The 19,436-nt window shown below is 45.9% G+C and overlaps 1 protein-coding gene across 1 annotated transcript in view; it reads left to right on the top strand.

The window, feature by feature from the left end:
- The first annotated feature begins 4,103 nt into the window (after positions 1-4,103).
- Positions 4,104-19,436, top strand: part of TBCEL (tubulin folding cofactor E like) — a 244,719-nt gene continuing 229,386 nt past the window's right edge. The window contains exon 1 of the mRNA XM_069224880.1: positions 4,104-4,529. The gene's annotated coding sequence lies outside the window, so the exon portion shown is untranslated. The remainder of the gene's footprint in view (positions 4,530-19,436) is intronic.

Consider the following 19,436-nt stretch of genomic DNA (forward strand, 5'->3'; position numbering starts at 1 on the left):
AACAAGCATCTACAGAAGCCAGCTTTGGGCCTGTGATGTAAAGGCAAAGAAGCTACCTCACCGCGTCTGAACTTGAGAGAGTTCTATCTCTGATGGATGGATTCTGCTGTGAAGGAATTTGCCAGCTGTGAAAGAGCAAAAGGATCAATCAGTAGCCTGGAAGCAGAGGACCAGCTGTGTTGTGAGGCTTGTTGAGCATCGGCTTGGAAGACAAGGAAATTGCAAACAGCTGCTCAAGATAAGGAGGCTTGCAGCACATCAACAGAAAGGGAGACAAGGAATCTTCATTCCAGCCCTTGAAGGTGAGATCACTTCATCCATACCCCTCCCCTGTGCTACACTTCCAGTTACCATCTGTACCTGGTGAAGAGTGTCCTGGGGCACAGGCCTCCCCCTTACCTTACTCTTTGTGACAAATGGGGGCACCAGGGTATACTGGCACTCTGGCCAGCCAATGCCCTCCAACAGCTAACCAGTGGCTACTGGTCTAGTGGGACTCTAGTAAACTGTGTCAAGACATCAGGTACCTGTGATCAGATCTCTGACGCCACCAGAGCGGTCGACTTGCTAAGGACATGAGGGCACTTCTGTTCTTTGGATGGTGGGTTCTGGGGCTGATTTGGAACGTTTGACTTCACATCATATGCTGAAACTACACCATTACAATACTAAGAATGGTATCATGGCTCTAGCGAATGAGAGCAACCCTGTGCAACATGGTCTGTTATATGCAATGCTAATTGTGTGGCTACATGCTGTGTTTTTATAATACTTAACCTCTAGGTGCTATAATACTTTTTGGGGTCAGAACTCTGGCCCTGGGGTTGCAGAGATGTCTGGTTTTCACTGTTCATCCTAGTTATATGTGTAGTATATTTCTCTTATGTGTATTATAGTACTGTTCTCTTTAAAAAAAAAGTAAATCATTGACTGGACATTGATCTTATTAGCTGGTAATACGGTGTGCATTGTATTCTGAATGGCTAAACCCACTTCACCTCCTTGGGTAAGCCTTGGACTGCTTGGTCTCGCCACCCTGAGAGAGTCAAGTGCTGGAGAGGAGTACCTAATTATCCAGTTTTGGGTCCATTAGTGCAGAGGCCCCAGGACACCAGTGGGGAACACTCCAGTTGATGTGATTGGTGCATAGTAACTATTGAGTGCCCTGGTGCCCAGGGAACGGGGTCTAACATTGAGACAGAGAAAACTCAAGGAAGGATGCAGCAAAATCTGCAAGAAGTAGAGTTTGGTGGGGGATAGCACCTCCACCTAAGAATCAGCTTCGTCAGAACCAGAGATATCAAGCACTTCTAAGGATCGAAGTACAACTGAGGACAGCTGGTCAAAAAGTACTACTACCCGGAAGAGGCTGTTGACGGCTAAGAAGAGACTAAAGATGGTTAGGGAAGATAGGGAATTGAGCAGGTCAATCAGATTGACATTAGGGATGACACCTTTGATTTGTCCAGTAATAAGCTACCCTAAAGGGAGAGAAAAGTCATCCTGAAGTATTCAGGTCCAGGTATCTTGCCAAGATCAAGTTTGACTCTGATGCCTCCCGGAAGCTGAGACCAGCTACAACAAGAGCATGGTCACAATGATCACTGCCAAATGTTGAAACAATGGTCAGAGTTAGGGCAACAGTCAGAGGATGATAGTTCCTCCAGGCCTCCAGTTAATGTAGAATAAATACCAAAGTAGCTTTTGAGATAGGAGAGTGACTATAGGATAGTGCCTAGAGGACTAAACAATTTATCTAGGTTTCCTTTATCTGATTTAAGCGAACATGGTGCAGCAATGCTGTAAACTTTTCCTTATAAGTATGGCAGTTGCCGTTTCTATCTCCATAGTTGGATGGCTATTGGGTGTTTATTTGCTGGGAAGGGATATATCCCTCCCGTTACTACAAACTGCACCTTAGAACCTGTATCTAGATCTCCCTCACCAGTAAGTAAGGCCTCACATATGCCACAAAACAAATGTGTGTAGTTATAAAGTTTATTGTCGGATGTTAACTGAATATGTGAAAGTTATGGAGGTGGGGAATTGTTTTGTCACCTGTTATCTTCCGATCTCCGTGGCTGAAGGAGCAGCTTATCTCACTTGCCCCCATCATATTCCTTTTCTTGCTCCATTTATTTACTTAAATATATTTGATCAACAAGATTCAAAGAAACTGTTTTATTCTCATTTTATTCTCATTTAGATGACGCATTGGCAGAGGTGCCAGTAGTTACCGTGCAAATCTATAGTTGTGGCCAAATAAACATGTTTCTTGTTTTTACAAAGGGTGAAAGTTAAGGGGTCAGTAAGTGTGTACGATGAAATTACTTAACTCTGTGACTAACATAAAGAGTACTAACCAGAGCATGCATGATGTACCCCCTTAAAACTAACAAAAAATAGGGTATTTGTAGACTAACTGAATGAGAGGATAAGAATAATTGAAGAGAGAGGTGAAAGGATAAGGAGACCTTAATGCAACCACCTCCAAGATTCAAGCATTGAAGTCGTCAAGGAAGGATCTATGAGTATGATTAAGCAACCAGAGGGAAATTAGACAGTGGGATGGAGCAAGTGTGAACATAATCAGTTAGTTAAAGGAGATACATTTTCAAAGTTAGAGGTAAATGAAAGGCATCCATTAAGTAAGTGGCATGTCAGCTTATCAACTGCCACACAATCGGGCAGTTAGTTGTTATGCAGCTCTCGTTTTCCATAGGACTTATCACGCTAACAAATTAGACTTTCCTCCTGAGCAATACATAAGATGAAGTAGGCATAGCTATAAACAAATTCTTAATGATATGTTTGGAGCACTCATACCTTCTAGAGGATTGGCATTAAATGAAGTGAAGATTGGAAAGCTGTCCACAAAGGTATATCGGCTTGATATTAACACCGCAGACACACTAACCATGATAAATAAGGAACTGCTTGCAATGACAGCTATGATTATGCAAAATCACCTTGCATCGAATTTACTCTTCTGGAAGGAAGGCAGAGTTTACAAAGTCAATCATGCTTGGAAATCTTGCGCGTACATTCCATGCACAGATAAGCAGCTTGACAGCTATATTACTAACATTAATAATAAAGCATGAATTAATTTAGCTAGAAGAATCAGGAGACTGGGAAGGATTAGGATATATATTTGGATCCATGGGAAGAGGATCTTCCAAGATAGGAGAAATGTATGGTAGTGTGGAAATTCTAAAATTGCTTTTAGCACCTCTGTTGGTCATACTAAATGATTTGCAGTTGTGCCTAATTTCCTAAACGTTTGCAAGGGAACTTCATGAAATGGAATGGATTGAGAATATAAGAAGCTGTTAGCAACGAGAGGAAGAAACATTATGTGAAAGTTGAAGAAATGTAAAGTGATCTACCTGACACCATACAGGATTTAGGAGAATCAAGAATCCTAAATGAATGAATGATGTGTTTTAGTAAGAAAATTAAGTGATCAATTAGAAATCATTGGTGAGTAAGAATTGTTTTTTCTTCTTTAAATGCATTTCTGAACTGACATATGTTAACCTGGCCACCATCCATCTTGCATCAACATCACCATATATTGTGTGACCCTTAGTAGGCAAATCTATGCTAGATTTCATATAGAACTATACTGAATTTCTTTGTACTTCCATCTGTATGCTCTATTGCTAAATTGATGATGGCATTTTAAATGTATTTGCTTCCTTTTAGTCCTTCATATAAATTTCAAACAAACAACAACATGGCATTGTTATGTTTCAGTATTTATCACTGAACCTAAATCGTAGTGACGGGTACAATCGGCGAGTACCAAAGGCCTATCGAGACTACACAGCACCTGGTCCTCGTTGTTGTGCACCCATGTGGTATGATCATTAAGGATGGGTAGGAGTGATGACAGATATAAGCTAAGAGCCTCTCCGGCCTTCAGAAGAGTGTGCCTTTGAAAACTCCCACCCCTTCTCCGATGCAGTGATTTTTGTGAAAGATGGCCACATCCCTGTCCACTTCGAGAGTGGGATGGGCGCGCGGGCTGTAGCTCTTCACCGTAGGAGGACCAGCACGTCACGCGCGCCGTCTTCTCGGAGGGAGCAGGACGTCACACTGTCCTTGCGGCAGCGTGTACACAAACCACCTTCCCACACGGGAAGGGGGATTTTCAGGGATTAAGAGGAAAACATGCGCTCGTGGCGCAGGGGCAGGTGGCTCTGCTCAGGGATGATCTTGCGTACTGACACGAAGAGCTGGAGGAGTCCGAATCCACACGCTCGTGCGTGAAGCGGGCACAAGCCTGATGAAGCTGTATGCAAAATTCCCGTCCCAACTCTAGCGGTCGGGGTGTTTTACTGAAGGGACACCGGAAGCTACGCGCTCATGATGAAGGGTACGGGCCGGATGGCTCTCCCCGACGGAAGTCTACTAAACAACAACAGTTGCGCTCGCATGGGTCACAGGGATTTTGCAGGTGCTTCTAGTCCGGATGCTGCTCACTGAGAGGACCAGACGGGAAGAACGCGCAGCCGCAGCAGCAGGTACAGTCTATGCAGTGGCACCTCTGTCTGGAAATTAGGAGCCTAATGGAAACCTCGTCGTTTCCCACACACCACGGGAACCTGCGGCCTTATTTTCTTACCTGCACTACGGCAGGCCTGACCGGGCAGCTAGTGCATTGAAGTTCCCGAGTGATGTGCTCACCCAGCGTCTCTCAGGGCTTAGCTGACATATCAGAATCACGCAGGCACCGCTGTGGCATCTGTGTCACAGGGCCCTGCTCTGACTATATGTGGGTGACATGATAAACGTTTGTCACAGGGCTTCCTCGGAATGAAATATTGTTCACAGTAAGCGTTTTCCAAACATCATTACTTCCAACACAGTCTCCGTCATCTGTAATCTGATGTGCTACATTTCGATCAAAAAGACCAAAAGGATAGGTTTTCAGTATAATCCGTGTGACAGTTGGCTGTCAATGTGTGCCAAATGATTTGCAGTCGCGGGCTTTCTCGAACAGAATGTTGGGAACCTAGGCCCCTTCAATGGCTATACCTTGTTGGGAAGACAAGGACATCTTAAGGATTTCGGGGGCCCTATTCGGAAATAAACGTTAGAGTAAAGTTCTCCCTTTCCTATTTGTGAGTAATGACCACAATATATGTGAAGCATTCGGCCTCCCTTTCTTTTTATCCAAAAGCATATTTCGCCTGGACTTTGTCATTGTGCATCTAGTGTTACAGATTTTGCCTCAAAATGTAATTGGCTCACGTATCGCAGCCTGGTTCTCTTGGGTAACCTACTACAGCTTTCATAGCGCTATTTGCCAGATATGACTTCCTTTTGGTGTTACAAATGGTGACACAGATCTTTGGATAGAACTCTTGAACAGAAATATGTTCATTTTTGTTGTCAGTGATTGAGAGAAATAGTAGAGACATGATTAGTTTAAGAAAAAGGTCAAGATGTATGCACCCCAAAATGGTGCTCCTCAACAGGTAAGAGAACAGAATACAGCAAACTCTGTCAATAGAGAGACTTTCCACAACGCCATCAAGATATCGGGATGTGACGACTAAGGGCCTGACACTTGGCAGATGGATAGTGATCCGGTAAATCCTACCTCGGGTCTTCCACTCTTGCTGAGTAGTCCTTTGCGTTCTAGCTAGGTTTGCTTTTTCACACTCGCACATATAAACGTATAGAATTGATGAATTGTTAAAAAGAAGTACAGATTGTGTAATGTCCCAGAAGAAGGTAATTAAATAGGGGAGATCCATTTATACAGGGCCTAGTGTCTGCTTGAAGTTGGGGCCATAAGGTGTGGTGAAGCTCGAAGGAGGACGCGCAATCAAGACAAATAGCGGAGGGCATGTTAAAACACCCGGGTTTACAAGCAGGTGTTTCTGGGACGCTGCTTATTTTAATGATGAGTTATCATTTCTATAGTGCTTAATTCACTAGAGTGTAAAGGAAACGTATGAATAGCGTTTAATGTCTTGTATGAAAACCCAAATGTAGAGGTGAATTTTATTTGAGTTTTTGATAAAAAAAAAAAGACATGATGCCGCAAAATGTTGTCAAATATTTCTCCAGTATTTTTCATTTCTGGACATGTTGCAGTTACTAAAAGTGTGATAACTCATTGGGGTCAGTTAGCTTTAAATGGAAAAATAGAAGTGCAGGTACTCTGTACCAGAGTACCTGCTTGTTTCTGAGAAGTGCCGGTGTACTGACGCTTGACGCTCCCCCGTCCGAATCTGCACCCCCTACGTCAGAGGGTGCTTGTTCATTCAGCTGCTTGCTGAATGTTTCAGCTCGGGTGCCCGTCTCCGCACCCCCAGCGCGATGTTGCGCATGCGCGAGGGCTCACAGCAACACAGATTCAAACGAGGAGTTTAACCCCGTCGCTGCCAGGCCTTTTCCTTCTCAGGCGCCAGGGATTTTTTTGTCTATTTGGGGATCTTCGCTTTTAGGCCCTCATAACTTTTTGTCTATATAAACTACGCAAGCCAAATTTTAGTCCTTTTTTCCCCACATCCCAGGGAATCGACAGGTACCCAGACTTTGTGGGTTCCCCTGAAGGAGACAAAGAAATTTGCCAAAATGCAGCAAAAATTTCGTTTTTTCAAACAAGGGAAAAAAGGGCTGAAGATGAGGGCTCGTGTTTTTGCCTTGAAAATGGCATCAACAAAGGGTTCGCGGTGCTAAAATAACCATCTTCCCAGCTTTCAGGAACGGGCAGACTTGAATCAGAAAACGCAGTTTTTCAACCCAATTTTGGCATTTTACTGGGACATACCCCATTTTAATGTAGACAAAATGTATAATTCACCAAGGGGTCATTTGTGTAGATCCTACAGTGTTTTCCTACTGAAATAACAACATAAATAAAAAATAATAAAATTGACGTAAAAAAAACCCAACTGTTTTTCTCCACGTTTTACTCTGTAACTTTTTTCTGCGAAGTTAGATTTTTTTAAAGCAATATACTGTTACGTCTGCTGGACTCTTCTGGTTGCGGGGATATATTGGGCTTGTCGGTTCATCAATAACCCTAGGTACCCAGAACCAATAAATGAGCTGCACCTTGCAATGGGTTTTCATTCTATTCCGGTCGTACATCAATTCATTTGCTGAAATATAAAGATTGAAAGATAGGATTCAAGAAAACCTTTGTATTTCCAAAATGGCCACAAGATAAGATGTTGAGAAGCAGTGGTTATTTGCACATCTCTGAATTCCGGGGTCCCATACTAGCATGTGAATTACAGGTCATTTCTCAAATAGATGTCTTTTTTACACACTGTCTTACATTTGGAAAGAAAAAATGTTGAATAAGACAAAGGCCAATAACACTTGTTCTTCTATTCTGTTTTCCCACAAGTCTCCTGATAAAAATGGTACCTCACTTGCGTGGGTAGGCCAAGTGCCTGCGACAGGAAACGTAACATGGACACATCACATTTTTACATTGAAATTTGACGTGTTTTTTGCAAAGTGCCTACTTGTCGATTTGGGCCCCTAGCTCATTCAGCACCTAAGAAAACCTAGCAAACCAGGACATTTCTTAAAACTAGACACCTATGGGATTACAGAATGGGTTGGCTTGTGGGGCACTCACCAAGTTCCTTTACCCAGAATCCTTTGCAAACCTCACAATTTGTCCCAAAAAAAACATTTTCCTCTCATTTCAGTGACAGAAAGTTCTGTAATCTGAGAGGAGACACAAATTTCCTTGCACCCAGCGTTCCCCCAAGTGTCCTGATAAAAATTGTACTTCACTTGTGTGAGTAGGCCTAGCACCTGCAACAGGAAATGCCCCAAAACACAACGTGGACACTTCACATTTTCCTAAAGCAAACAGAGCTGTTTTTAGCAAAGTGCCTAGCTGTGGATTTTGTCTTCAAGCTCAGCCGGCACCTAGGGAAACCTACCAAACCTGTGCATTTCCCCCAAGTCTCCCGATAAAAATGGTACCTCACTTGTGTGGGTACTCCTAGGTCTTGCGACAGAAAAAGCCCCAAAACACTATCTGGACACATCAAAATGATTAAATACAAAACTACCTGTTTTGGTGGGGAGGGGGGCACCTGCGTTTTTGTTTCTGGATTCAGCAGCCATCTAGGAAAACCTACCAAACCCAGACATTTCTGAAAAATAGACGCTAGAGGGAGTGCAGGGTGGTTTGACTTGCGTGGATCCTCCAATGTTTTCTTATCCAGAATCCTCAGCAAACCTCACATTTAGCTAAAAAATCTAAATTTTCCAACATTTCTGTTTGGGATCACCCCACCGGGACAAATTTCCTACCACCCAATGTTCCCCTAAGTCTCTCGTTAAAAATGATACCTCACTTGTGTAGGTGGGCCAAGTGCCTGTGATAGGGAAGAGGCAAAAACATGTGGAAATCGAGGGGGAAACAAAGCGGGTCCAAAAAGGCAGTTTGAAATAAAAAAAATGTTGTCTGACAATTGCAGCATAATTTTTATCGGTATAGATGAGACAATGTTGAGAGGTAGGAGGTTTGTGTATTCCTGCAGATTCCGGAAGGTTCCATCACAAAAATGTAGTAGAAATGTGTGATTCCCAGCAAAGTTGGAGGTTTGCAAGGCATTGTGGGAAAGAAAATGGTTTGGGGTGTATGTGAAGCACACTATCCTGGAATCAACTAGATGTTAAGTTTTCAGATGTGTCTAGGTGTTGTGGATGTTTCTAAATGGCAGCGTCCCAAAGTCCAAAAAGCGCAGCCCTCAACATTCCAAGTGGCACACTTTTGAGAGTTACCAAGCTCTCATGGCCCAAACGTAAAACCAAGACCCAAAATAATTGGGGGGGGGGGGCAGGAATGGCCTAAAAGTAATTAGGCCCCACCGGGAGTGACCCTTGACTAAGAGTGACCCTTGACTAAGGGGTGGCTCCCCACATATAAAAAAAGAAACAAAAAAATAAGTTATCCCTGGTCTCTAGGGGTTTTCTGCCCACCCTGGGGGCAGATCGTCCTAATTATATTAGGCCGATCTGCCACCGTGGGGGCAGAAATGGCCTACAAATGTTTTGCCCCTCCTTGGGAGCGGCTCTTGCCCAAGGGGCCACTCCCCTTCTGAGTAACTATAAAAACAATAAAAATTCCCTGGTGTCTAGTGGTTTCTGCCTCCCTGTGGGCAGTAATGGCCTAAAAATAATTGCCTAAGGAGTCACTCCCCACATATAAAAAAAAAAAAAAAATATATATATATATCCCTGCTGTCTAGGGGCTCATATTAGGCCGATCTGCCCCCATGGGTTGGTGGGACTGGGCAGAAATGGCCTAAAAATATTACGGGCCCCTAGGGAGCGACCCTTGCCCAAGGGGCCACTCCCCTTATGTGTCAGCATGCTAAAAAAATAAAATTCCCTGGTGTCTAGTGGTTTCTGCCCCCAGGTGGGGCAGAATTGGCCTAAAAATAATTTGGCTCCCGGGGAGTGACCCTTGCCTAAGGGGTTGCTCCCCACACATAAAAAAAAATAAATAAACAAAAAAATTATCCCTGGTGTCTAGGGGCTTTCTGCCCCCGGGGGCAGATCGGCCTAATTATATTAGATCTGTCTGCCACCAGGGGCGGCAGAAATGGCCTAAAAATAATATGGACCCCTAGGGAGCGATCCTTTCCCAAGGGGCTGCTCCCCTTATTGACAGTACCTAAAATAAAAATTCCCTGGTGTCTAGTGGTCATTTCGGCTGCCCAATCGCATTGCGATCAAACAGCAGAAATGCTGTGAGAGACAAGAAAGGTAAGGTCTTTCCTTTCCTTTCTTGTCCCTCCCGCCCCACGTCCCGGTCGGAAGAGAAATGCAAAAGCATTTCTCTTCCGGTGTTCTAGCTGTCTGCGCATTCCCGTCTGTCTGCGCATCCCAGTCTGTCTTCGCATCCCAGTCTGTCTTCGCTCCCCCTGATGTCAGAAGGTGCTCAGGAGTACCGCTGCTGCCTGTATGTTTGAGCTTGTACGTCTGTCGGTGCCTCCCCAAACGTGATGTTATACAGGCATATCGCTGGATGAAATACTTATCCTTGCAAGGTCACACAATCTGTCCAATAGTCGCAGAGGACATGGATGCTGCCCTAGCGCGATCTGCTCCGGCACCAGGCCAGGCCAAATTGGGCCCAGTAAAGGAAGAACGGGTTGATGCCGTCCAAGGATGCTACAATCAGCCGCATGTGGCTCGACCACCGAGACTGGAGGAAAAGAGGTACGGTAGCTGTGGTCTAGAGCACAGGATACCAGGAATATGCCCTGCCAAGGGAAAGAACTTCTCCAAATGTGATAAGCCCAACGATTTTGCCAAAGTTTTCAGAGGGAGGTGGCCCAGATCCGTGACCATGTTGGCCCGGAAGGCGGCAATAAAGCAAGGTACGCCAGACGATGGCACTGGGATAGTGGCGGTTGACGCATACCCAGGCAACAAACCCTACGAGGATGATGAAGTTAAGGAGATATTTGGTGTTTCGTTTGCTGACAGGTTGGACCAGAGGTGGAGACCACCACCCATGTGTACCATAACGGTAAATGGCACGACAGTGCTCATAGACACTGGGGCGTCAGTAAACGTTATGGATGTGGAACAATACAGCAAGATATCTCCCCCCACCAGAGCTCACACCATGCTGGACCAAGATATATGCCCATAAGGGCGTGGACCCTTTACCCCGGCGAGGGGCGATAGAGGTTACTGTTGGTAGTGAGCGCCGTTCGACACATGCCAAATGCCATGTGTTGGAAGGCAAGAAAGGAACCCTTCTCCGATGCCACACGGTGGAAGACCTGGAGCTAGTGTTTTTTGCCTGGCAAGTCCACGACTCCCTGGCTGAGGCGGTGCTGGCCCATTTCCCGGAGTTGTTTCAGGGGCTAGGAAAACTGAAAGGAAAGTAGTTCCAGTTACATGTTGATCCTGCAGTACGACCCATTGCCCTAAAGCACCGGCGGGTGACTTTCCACTTACGACCCCAGTGGAGAGTGAACTACAGACAATTGAGGAGTGGGGGTCATAGAGAAGGTGACCGGCCCGACGCCCTGGGTGTCGCCACTCGTCATCGCCCCAAAGCCTAAGCAGCCTGACACCATTCGCCTGTGTGTGGACATGCGCCTTACCAACATTGCCATAAATTGAGAACGCCACATCACACCCACCATGGATGATATTGTTGTGGATCTTAACAGGGCCCAGTGGTTCTCTAAGTTGGACCTATACTCGGGATACCATCAGCGGGAGCTAACCCCAGAAAGCCGTAACGTCACCACATTCTCAAACCAGGTGGTGCTGCGACGTTACAAGTGCCTTAGCTTTGGGGGCTCTTCGGCCGTGCATATCTTCCACAATGCCATACGGGAGACACTGTCCGGTTTGACCGGCGTCATTAATCGACATCTTAATTTTCTCCAACACGTTAGAGGAACATCAAAAACAGCTGAGAGCCACTCTCCAGAGGTTAGCAGAAGCAGGACTAACGTTGCACCGGAAGAAATGAGCCTTGTACCACAACTCCATTGAATTTTTTTGGTTACATCTTTTCAAGGGAACTTCTGAAGGTTGACCCCAAGAAAGTAGAGGCCATCCAAGGAGCAGCCTTACCTCGCAACGCCACTGAAATCAGCAGCTTCCTCGGTATGGCAACGTACTATGGGAGGTTCATCCCCAATCTGGCCACACTTTCCGAACCTCTTCGACAGCTCACGAAGGCCAACACCCCGTGGGAGTGGGGCATAGAAGTGGACAAGGCGTTCCAAGCAGTCAAAAGTTCACTGTTGGACTCTGTGGTCATGGCATACTTCCACCCGCACAAGAAAACGGAAGTCATGGTGGACTACAGCCCCATTGGGCTCGGAGCCGTATTGCTGCAGGACGGAGCCAACAGCAGTGGACGCCAGTGGCCTATGCCAACATGGCCCTCTCGGCAACGGATGCCCAGTATGCGCAAATTGAGCTGGAAGCGCTGGCCATACGACGGGCCTGTCAGCATTTCAACTTGTATTTTTGAGGGCACAAATTTATGATGGTTACCAACCACAAACCACTGGTATCCCTCTTTGCGGGCACGCCCCGAATTGCCCCGCCAAGAATTGAAAGGTGGGCGGTGCTCCTCCAGCCCTACCGGTTTTACATTGTCTACTGGCCTGTAGTAAACAATCCTGCAGATTACTTATCACGCCATCCGTTGCGGCCACGCTCGCAGGTAGAAGAAGAGGAGGAGGATGGACGGACAGAGAGTTTCGTAAAAATGATTGTGAACCTAGCATGTCCCACAGCGCTGATGGTGACGGAGATCATTGATGCCTCAATCCGAGATGCAGTCATCGGCTGAGCCAATCGGTCATGGAAATGTTTCCTTGACAAGAAGTACGATTTTGACTCTGAGGAGCGCAAGACGATGCAGTGGATTTGGAATGTGAGGGCTGGAGCTCTCTGTGAGTCCAGAAGGTCTTCCTCACCAGGGCCAGCGCTTAGTAATACCCCGCAGTCTACACCTTAGAGTTGTAGAATTAGCTTACCAGGGTCATCAGGGGACAGCGAAGACTGTTTGCGTGAGAAGGTGTGGTTCCCCAGGATGAACGCCATGGTAGATGACCTGATACCAACAGGTGATCCCTGTGCGATCACCGCTCGAGATCCTGTCCTTGCTCCATTGATGACCAAACCTCCCAGCACTCGACCATGGCCCCGGGTAAGCCTGGATTTTGGTAGTTTTCCTGATGGATGGCTGACGGCTGTCATGACTGACTTGTGCGCCCGGTTCCCGATGGTGGAACTGGTGACGTCCACGGCATTTGAGCATGTCCATCCTGTCTTGGAGAAGGTTTTCGCTCTCCTGGGTCTGCTGGAGGACATAACAATGGACAATGGTCTTCCATTTCACGGCCAGGAGTTTCAGGTTTTGTTCGCCATATCACACTGGTGAATTACCCCTCAATATCCCCAGGCAAACGGTGATGTTGAGCACTTCATGTGGACCTTGAACCCTGCTTTACGAACTGGAGTAAGTCAACAAGAGAACGCCAAGATATGCCTGCATGCGTTCCTGAGGGCATACCGGCAGACACCCCATAGCACGACGGGGTGTGCCCCGGAAGCGTTGATGTTTCTTTCGCCACCACAGGACTGCAGATATGCTGATGAGCAGTGGAAACCTACTGAATTGGATATACTCAAGACGCAGGAGAAGCGAAAACAGACCAATGTCTAGGCCAGCAAGAGGAGAAGGGCGAAACATTCTGACCTAAAAGTGGGGGAATCCGTCATTCTGAAGGATCGCCACCCAGGTTGGAAGTTCCGTACCCCTTTTGAACCTGACATCTAGATAGTCGAGAAGAACGCTGGGACCATCGCTGCTGCCACAAAAGTGGGGCGTCAGGTGACCCGGAATGTGTCTTGGTTCTTGAGGGTGGAGCCTCGGGATGGCGATTCAGGAGCTGACCCGCTGGAGGAGAGTGGCGAAGAGCTTGAAGGAGGCTACGTTTCACAGCCAAGTTCTCCAGATGAATGCTGACCAGGAAGTGACGGAGGTCCCAGCAGAGATCTCGAAGGGTCCTGTTCCCCATATCGGGGACCCGCACGAGGGCTGAAGCAGAGCGGGAGAAGTGAAAGGTACGACCTGCTGCCCAACCCTGAACCCAGCCAAAGTCTTAAGAGACTTCATGTGTTTAAAAGAAAAGTGACTGGTGTGCATGTACAGCCAATAACTCCTGCTGTTATCTTCTTTTCCTTTCTCTCTCTTTTCTTTTGTATCTCTGGTTGTTATTGTTATTCATATGCCTTGTTTGAGGGTGAATGTTTTTGTAGTAGTTCACTAAAACATGTGGGGGAAGTAGACAATCACCCGGGCTCTCCCCTACATTGTTGCCTGCTCTGTGACACCATACGCTGTCCGGGGCGGAGGTTATAAAATAAAGAGGTGCCCGGCCTGCGCGGTATTGGCGCACTAGTTAACTGTACAGCTTGCTGCAACGAGGTTTTGTTCCCCCATTAGGCCGTACAGTCCACAGTCATCGCGACGCACCCAGCCGTGCTACAGTAACTAGAACCTCCGCCCTGCCATGCAGTTATGTCATCGAACATTTTCCTACAAATGTTATGGCCACACATCAATTTTGTTATAACAGATGTAATGAGTGCTGTAATATATGGGTTAATTATCAGCGCACGGCGAGTGCACAAGTTATATTTAACCTCTATCATATTATTTTACTTTTAGCCCTGCGGAAGTGGTGGTCTCCAGGGTGTGGGGGCTAGGCGCAGCCCTTGCATAGTTACTAAGCTTAGCCCTGGGGAGGTGGTGGTCTCTGGGGCTTCTAAAAGCACTAGTAGGGGGGATCCTGTGTGCCCCCATCCTATTTTTAAGCCATAATGCCCTGAGGACCTGGCCAACCCTGGGGCAAAATAACTGTGAAACTTGGGAGACCATTTTTTTAAACCTCTGCAAAATCTACAGATCCAGCTGCAGATTTTGAAGATATTTAAAAACAAAATACCTTTAAGCCCTGGTGGGGTCCCAGGGGGACCCCTGGACCAAAGCTAGTGTGTTAGACTATACATATCCCGTTACATTTTCTTTTTATGTTTTTATTGGGACTCTGGGAAGCTGAATTCCACAGGTGCCTGGAAGAATGTATGGGATTTAGGAGTGTACGTACGTCTGATGTCTTAGTGGTCACCTCCTCTCCATTCTTAGGTCTGCACTACCCACAGTGCATTTACTGCCTCTGCAATATATACAGCATACCTTTTGGGGTTTGTAGCCTATTTATTGCTTGCTGTTGGACCGGATGCAAAAATGACAAGGTGATGGATGGAATGCTTGAATTAATCCCGGCCCATGGAAATTGCTCGGGCAGCATCCCATTACAACATTTCTTTTGCCCACCATGCCACCATATCACCCCAGTTTGGAACCTGCCATATGCAAAGCAGTTTTTACCCTACTGCTCAAGGAACAGTCCAGCCTGAAATGCCAGGCCAGATCCTCCATGGACCATAAACAAGCATTCTGGGACCGTTTTTAGGGTATCACCACCTATGGGCCAGGCTAGCTTGAATTCAGTGGCACAGTGACCACAGGATAAACATCTGGGCATAAGCTTCCTACGTAGGGCAACACCACACCACTCCACTTTACACTACTCCTCCCTACAACACTCTACATCACTTCACTCTGCAACACTCTGCTCCACTCTATGCCCTTCTACTCCATGCAAGCCTCACTTCATACCGTGCTACTCCACTCCAAGACACTCCACTGTAAGACTTTCTGTGACACGGCTCGCCACTCCACTCCACACCGCTATACTCCATTCTACCCCACTCCACTCCAATTCAATACAACCCAATCTACCCCACTCCACTGCACTACAATCTATGACCCTCCACTCAAACCTTCCATTTCAATCTACCATACTCTAAATTACCCAATCTACTCTGCTCCAGTGTATCACACTCCATGTTAACCTACCCCCACTCTACTTCAGTCCAATCCACCCACTGTACTCCACTACAGTTTAGCCCACTCCACTCTAATCCCCTTTACCACTCTGTATTTAACCCCAATCTACCCCACTTCACTCCAATCAATCCCACTAAAAATGTACCACACACCACTGCAATCTAACCCACTCCACCCCAATCTACGGCATTACAGTCTAGTGCAGTATACTCCACTACAATCTACTTCACCTCAATCTACTCCACTATACCCTATTCTTCTCCACTCCAACCTACACTATTCCACTATAATCTAACCCACTTCAAACTACTCCACTCCAATCTACTCCAGTATACCCCAATCCACTATTCCCCAATTTACCCCATTCCAGTGTATCTCAGTCCAATCTACTGCAGCCTACCCGGATATACCTCAATCCTATCTACCGCAATCAACACAGACTTACTCCTTTGAGACGTGCATCAGCTGCAAGATTCTTCATTTGCATCTATCTTTACTTATATAGCTGAGCTGTTGTCTTAATGTATCAATGCTCATGCTGTATGACAGTTTATTCACACCTCATGATAGTATATTTCATTAGTGTGTAGCTCACTCTTGCAGGGATGCATTTCTTGCACTTACCTTGTTGGAGACTCAATAGTAGCCAAGCCTGGTTTGTGTTTATGTAACTTTCTTGACATAGAGAGGTAGGCCTCTTTTTGCCCTTGGTTGTGTGACCTTAGCTGTTCTTGCTAGTCCAGTTGATGCCTTGTTATTTGTTGTTTAGCAGGGCTCCTTCTCTGCCCCACCATCTCCTAGCACCGTTTTTGGTCTGCAGTTGCTCTTTTCATTGCTCAGCTCGGCCCCTAGGCACTGTCACTCGATGCTTGTTGTCGGTTATGTCTTGGCTGGTGGGTCTGTGTGTTTCTTTTGTACTCTTTGCATTTTATTTTGCCCTTTTATTGTTGTCCTACTGCTACTGCATTGACTTAATAGTGTCTTATTCAAATTCCAACATGTAGTCCTCTTTTGTACTTGGTGTACTCCTCTGTGTCTATGGCCGGAATATTGCTATTCCTCTTTTTCTCATAAGTCCATGTATATCTGTGGGTTCCAGTATGGCTCCACTCCACTCAATGCAACTGCAAGCCACACAGTGCCACTTCACTATACTCAGTGCCTCACCACTTCACACCTCACACCACATAATGACTACACTCCATGCCACTATACTCCAAGCCACACAATGCCACCCTACACCACACAATTACACCGCTCTTAATACCACACCACACAATACCAACTCCACTCCACCAGCACTAAGCCACTCCACCCTACACCACTGATCTTCAAACTTTTTAACCCCAGGCCCACACAGACACATACACCCACACAGACACACACACCCACACCAACTTTTTCACAATGATTCTATTAAATGTGCAATGTTTAAACTTTTTTAAATATTGCAGATAACTTGTGTTACTGTTATAAAAAATGCAATCAAATACATGATGCCAACCATACTATTCTGGTCAGGCATGTACTGCTCATTTACTTCAGCTTAAGACACAGCACGGTTCTCACCATAATGCTTCTCTTGGCCATAGCCTGGTGCCTCACCTCCCTGGGATCATTTGAGGCCCCCCCCAGGGGAACCCACCTCCCAGTTTAAAGGCCCCCTGTTCTACACAATGGCACCGTACTTCGCTCCTCTAAGTGCAACTCCACACTACTTAATGCCACTCCAGTACACTCCAAGCCACACAGTGCCACTCCATCCCACAATGTACCACACTACTCTAATCCACACAATGCTACTCTTTTACATGTTGCACAATGCTACTTCAAACCATGCCAGTCCACTAAATGACAATACACTACACTCCAGGCCACAAAATGACACTTCCCCCAAGCCAAGGCACTTCACTTCAGTCAGTGCACTATACTTATTGCAACATAACATAAGTCCACTTAATAAAATGCCACTCCTCTACACTCCACTCCACACAGTGCCAAGCAACACAATGCCACTCCACTCCTTCTAAATCAATATAGTTTACATATGTGCAGGAGCAGTGCGTGGTGGGGGCGGCTGGTGCGGGTGTGAAGAAAAATTAATAATTGAAGAAAAAAAACTTACCTGAATGCGCTGCCGCCATCACCACCACCAAGCATCACCTCTTTCCTTGGCAACAGGCACAGGCTCCCAGCCTGCCCTGCGGCCAATCTAAATGTTACCATCATGACACAAGTGTTCAGATTTGGGGGAGTGCCAAGCCAGGGTGCTCCTAGGCAGACTGTGAGAGTCTGCCTGTTCTCTCCAACCCAGCACTGCATTGCTGGATTGGACAGAGCTTAGTGCGCATGTATGTTTGCCCAGCCTGAGACGGCCGGCTAACATACATGCGTACTGAGGGGGAGTACTGAGTATTCCCCCTCTGTGCTCGTCAGGGCCCGTGGCCCCACCCCTTCTACAATACAACAATAATAAACATAGTTCATTATTGCTGTATTGTAGAGGTTTGGCAGCTGCCGCTGCTGGAGGGGGCGATGCTCCTCCGACCTAACGGAGGTTCCACCCCTGCATATGTGAGATCTATTGATTTTGCAAATGCTTGTTTTGCAACACCTTTGGCGTTCCGTAATCTTTGTGTTCCCTGGAGGTATAATGAGGGCAGATCTTCCAGTCTTTCCCACGGGTGAGTGAGAAGGACCATTAGAGTCCAAGGGGCTAGAATTCTGGTCTGAGGCGGGCGGTCTCCAAACATATTTTACTTTCATATTTTTAGATACATCTTTGAGTGCAATGGGTTTTTAACCACCCCTCATGCCCCCACCTCCAGAGATCATGACGGTTGGACTGTGGGTAATCCTCCAATATCATTGATAACTGTATTCGCAGCAACTGATGCTGAGACTGTGTGTTAATTTTCATTTATTGGTGAACATGTGTTTGCGTCATATCATTTTAAATGTTTTTATTTGTTCTCTTTTTAAGTTAAATCAGAGTTTAACTTGTTGTGGAGCAAAATATACATGTCAGATTAGAGGCTAACCGTAAACTTTCATACGTCAATACAGGTGTTGGAAATATGGCTGAAGGTGGTCTAGTGTTTTCAAGGGCAGAAACAGACACACTTGCCACGATTCTTAAGGAAGTGAATTATATATGAAGATCTCAACCTTTAACACTACTCTACTAGACATGGCACCCAATGTAAAATATTTCATATTAGAACTGATTTTTAATCATCAACATGTAGATAACACTAATAAAAGTATAGATGAAATATATCATGTCTATGGTCAACCGCCTGATTGGGGTACAGATATTGCCAGGTTACAGTAGAAGTTAACCAATTTGAAAGTCCGTGGAGATATACATATTATGTCCATCCTATATTAATAGGCCTCACTTTTTCGGGCAATCTGTAAAATATTTCCGACATGATGATGTCATGTCAGATGGCTATTTTGTTCTTCGGTGAGTCTGACTGCCAGGGTACATTACAGAGCCTTATTGTGTGAGCCCTCAAATTCTAAATCTGCAATACTCAAACGTCCTATTACCTAACATTACATGGACGCTCTGGCAGAAAAGGTCTAGGTTGAGTTTTTGATGCCCTGTTGCTAGAACATGGCAAAGAGAAATCAAGACCGCCCCCCTCCCCCCGGAAAGAATAACTCATGGAAGGATTATAAAAATTACCTTTTCATCAAGGTTCAGTTATGTCCATGGTATGCTGTGGCTTACAATTGCTAAATCTTTATTAACGAGTGTTGAAAGAATGATAAAACAATTCGTATTGGGGGTCAACTAAACCTAGGACCCGGAGGACTAAACTGTAGGCTCACACAGAGGCTGAAGGCCTGCGTCTCCTAAAATGTGTTTTTATTATAGGGCTAGTCATCTGTCACAGATTGTATCTGATAAGTGCAAAATGAGATTGCAGAATGAATCCTATGTGCAGACAACTGGAGTTTTTTATGT

Source organism: Pleurodeles waltl, chromosome 3_1 (genome assembly GCF_031143425.1).
Source record: "Pleurodeles waltl isolate 20211129_DDA chromosome 3_1, aPleWal1.hap1.20221129, whole genome shotgun sequence".
In the NCBI taxonomy this organism is placed as follows: Eukaryota; Metazoa; Chordata; class Amphibia; order Caudata; family Salamandridae; genus Pleurodeles; species Pleurodeles waltl.